Here is a 4,385-nt window from a genome sequence, read left to right as displayed (position 1 = left end):
AGTTGGGGAGGGGCAGAGGAGTAGAGTAAAACAGGGGTCTGTGGTGAAAGGGTAGTCCTTGGTTGGTGCAAGTTCCATACCTGTGCTTGAGACCTGTTTTGGACTATTTCATCACTTTACTTCTCCCTTTCACAATTGGCGATGACAGTTATCTGTAGCTAGAAAGTGGATCATAGAAGAGTGAGGAACACAGCTGGAGAAGTCCAATCAGTGGAGGCTGCTGGGGGGTGACGGCTCATAATAATGTCTGGAACGGAGCAAATGGAACGCTATCAAATCAAATCAAATGTATTTATATAGCCCTTCTTACATCAGCTGATATCTCAAAGTGCTGTACAGAAACCCGGCCTAAAACCCCAAACAGCAAGCAATTCAGGTGTAGAAGCATGGTGGCTAGGAAAAACTCCCTAGAAAGGCCAGAACCTAGGAAGAAACCCAGAGAGGAACCAGGCTATGAGGGGTGGCCAGTCCTCTTCTGGCTGTGCCCGGTGGAGATTATAACAGAACATGGCCAAGATGTTCAAATGTTCATAAATGACCAGCAGGGTCAAATAATAATAATCACAGTGGTTGTCGAGGGTGCAGCAAGTCAGCACCTCAGGAGTAAATGTCAGTTGGTTTTTCATAGCCGATCATTGAGAGTATCTCTACCGCTCCTGCTGTCTCTAGAGATTTGAAAACAGCAGGTCTGGGACAGGTAGCACATCCGATGGACAGGTCAGGGTTCCATAGCCGCAGGCAGAACAGTTGAAACTGGAGCAGCAGCAGCACGGCCAGGTGGACTGGGGACAGCAAGGAGTCATCAGGCCAGGAAGTCCTGAGGCATGGTCCTAGGGGTCAAGTCCTCCTATCAAACACACATGGAAACCAGGATGTATTTGATACCATATCACCAATTCCGTGACGCCGTTTATGAATGTGTGAGTGTGTGTGTGCACATTAATGTGTATGTGTGTGTGTGTGTGTGACATATGTGACATGTGTGTGTGTGTACATGTGACAGAGTGCTTCAGGTCCTCTCTCCCCTTTTTCCCCAAACTCGTCTACTCTCCTGTTTTGTCCGTTCCTCCCAGAAGAGGATTTCTGCTTATCACACAGTAAATGTATCTCTTCCAATAGAAGGAGCCTGGTGCAGTCTACCATTCACCCCCTATAATGGTGGAGCTGTTAGATTTCTCTGCCTGATAGTCAGCCTGCGTCCAGACGTCACGCCTCAGATAAGCTGCTGTTCTGGTTCTGGACAGCCTCTTAGTCAGCACATTGTATTCACACACTCACACATTCACAGCTCACCGCATGCAGCTAAGACACACACACACACACACACACACACACACACACACACACACACACACACACACACACACACACACACACACACACACACACACACACACACACACACACACACACACACACACACACACACACACACACATTCACAGCTCACCGCATGCAGCTAAGACAATCACTCACACACACACACACACACACACACACACACACACACACACACACACACACACACACACACACACACACACACACACACACACACACACACACACACACACACACACACACTCACAGCTCACTGCATGCAGCTAAGACAATCACACACACGCACGCACGCACGCACACACACACACACTCACACATTCACAGCTCACCGCATGCAGCTAAGACAATCACACACACACGCACGCACGCACACACACACACACACACTGAGGCCTTTAGAGGCTATAATAGTCCTACAGGAGGGAGGAAGGACCTACACTCTTAGAAAAAATAATTCCTAGGGGGTTCTTCAGCTGTCCCCATAGGAGAACCCTTTTTGGATCCAGGAAAACCCCTTTTGGGTTCCATGTAGAACCCTCTGTGGAAAAGGGTCTACATGGAAACCAAAAGGGTTCATCTACCTGGAACCAATCTACCTGGAACAGAAATTGGTTCTTCAAAAGGGTTCTCTAATGGGGACAGCCGAAGAACCCTTTAAGGTTCTAGATAGCACCTTTTTTTTAAGAGTGTAGGTGAACGCCTGAGAATGAATTAGTAAGCAAGGTGCTGTTAGATTGGTTACCTTGGGTACATTTGGGTACCAACGCTCCAGAGTGGGCTGTATTGAGGTAGCACTTCTAACAGTGACGCTGTGCGTTTGCTGTTCAGAGACCCCCAGTCTAACTGTAGGGTAGATAAAGACACGTACTGACATGCCACATGACACAATGGTACCTTTTTACCCATCTAGAGCTGTGGAGGGGCTGTGATGTGCGTGGTTGTGAGCGTGTGTGTGTGTGTTTGAGTATATATGTTGGTCCAGACAGGGTAAAACACCAGTTAGGAGTCCCCTCTTTCCCAAATGGAGTCCAGACCGCTGGACTCTCTTCTCTTTCATTCTCCACACGAATAAACCTAAATTACATATCTACCCCATAAGTTATTTTCTCTCTTCCCGCCTGTTGTTTCCTATCTTCTGTTTTTCTCCCTCTATTTTTCTTTTTTCACTTGGCAGTAGGAGAGAGAGAGAAAAGGGATAGGAAGTGTCTAGCAGGGTTAGTGGTGCGGAGGTAAGCCACAGGCATATGTAAGTGCAGTCCCAAATCACTGTCTCACAGAGCAACACTTGAATGGGTTACTAATGGCCCGGCCCTGTGTCACATGGCTCTGATTCTAATGTGTAAATTGCGTGGCCATGCCTTTACTGTGGATGAGAGGGTGGAATAATTATTACATGCTGAGAATACCTCACCCGCAGCCACCTTCCAGACAACACACACACACACACACACACACACACACACACACACACACACACACACACACACACACACACACACACACACACACACACACACACACACACACACGGAGATGGCCGCCGGTCTCCTAACCAATTGTGCTATTATGTGTTTTTTTTCAACAACAACAGCAACAAGCAGGACTCACACAATATTCTCCAAACACCCCACAGGGCAGACATCCCAATTATTCGCATAAGGAAGCGACGCAGAGGAATTAGAGCTGGATGCCTCGTCCGGATCCGCAGAAGGCAAGTAGGAAAGCTGCCGTTACCGTCATTATTACTCGCCAATGTGCAATCATTGGAAAATAAACTAGACGAGGTACGATCACAAATATCCTACCAATGGGACATCAAAAACTGTAATATCCTATGTTTCACGGAATCGTGGCTGAATGACGACGTGGATATTCAGCTAGCGGGATACACGCTGCACCGGCAAGATAGAAGAGTACACTCCGGTAAGACGGGGGGGGTGGGGGGGGGGGGCGCGGTCTGTGCACATTTGTAAACAACAGATGGTGCACGAAATCTAAGGAAGTCTCTAGATTTTGCAGTGACACGAGCCTACCAGACGAGCTAAATCACTTCTATGCTCGCTTCGAGGCAAGCAACACTGAGGCATGCATGAGAGCATCAGCTGTTCCGGACGACTGTGTGATCACGCTCTCCGTAACCGTCGTGAGTAAGACGTTTAAACAGGTCAACATACACAAGGCTGCAGGGCCAGACGCATTACCAGGACGTGTGCTCCGGGCATGTGCTGACCAACTGGCAGGTGTCTTCACTGACATTTTCAACATGTCCCTGATTGAGTCTGTAATACCAACATGCTTCAAGCAGACCACCATAGTCCCTGTGCCCAATAATACAAAGGCACTGTAGACATGAAGTGCTTTGAAAGGCTGGTAATGGCTCACATCAACACCATTATCCCTGAAACCCTAGACCCACTCCAATTTGCATACCGCCCAGATCCACAGATGATGCAATCTCTATTGCACTCCACACTGCCCTTTCCCACCTGGACAAAAGGAACACCTATGTGAGAATGCTATTTGTTGACTACAGCTCAGCGTTCAACACCATAGTACCCTCAAAGCTCATCACTAAGCTAAGGAACCTGGGACTAAACACCTCCCTCTGCAACTGGATTCTGGACTTCCTGGCGGGTCGCTCCCAGGTGGGGAGGGTAGGCAAAAACACATTAAAAAAAAAGGCAAAAACGCATTATCATGGTCCACACACACCAACACAGTCATGAAGAGGGAACGACAACCCCTCTTTCCCCTCAGGAGGTTAAAAAGATTTGGCATGATCTTCAAAAAGTTCTGCAGCTGCACCATTGAAAGCATCTTGACTGGCTACATCACCACTTGGTATGGTAACTGCTTGGCATCTGACCGGAAGGCGCTACAGAGTGTAGTGCATAGGCCCAGTACATCACTAGGGCCGAGCTCTATGCCATCCAGTATCTCTATACCAGGCAGTGTCAGAGGAAAGTCCTCAGAATTGTCATATTCCAGCCACCCAAGTCATAGGCTGTTCCGCACGGCAAGCGGTACCGGAGCGCCAAGTCTAG

At 48.3% G+C, this 4,385-nt stretch overlaps 2 protein-coding genes across 2 annotated transcripts in view; both read left to right on the top strand.

The window, feature by feature from the left end:
- LOC129811501 (estrogen-related receptor gamma) overlaps window positions 1–4,385 on the top strand; it is a 302,840-nt gene that overhangs the window by 46,141 nt on the left and 252,314 nt on the right. The gene's annotated exons all lie outside the window — the stretch shown is intronic.
- LOC129811248 (serine-rich adhesin for platelets-like) overlaps window positions 1–4,385 on the top strand; it is a 24,351-nt gene that overhangs the window by 16,726 nt on the left and 3,240 nt on the right. The window lies entirely within an intron of this gene.

Source organism: Salvelinus fontinalis, chromosome 15 (assembly GCF_029448725.1).
Source record: "Salvelinus fontinalis isolate EN_2023a chromosome 15, ASM2944872v1, whole genome shotgun sequence".
NCBI classification, from domain to species: Eukaryota; Metazoa; Chordata; class Actinopteri; order Salmoniformes; family Salmonidae; genus Salvelinus; species Salvelinus fontinalis.
This window is presented reverse-complemented; position numbering and strand designations above follow the sequence as displayed.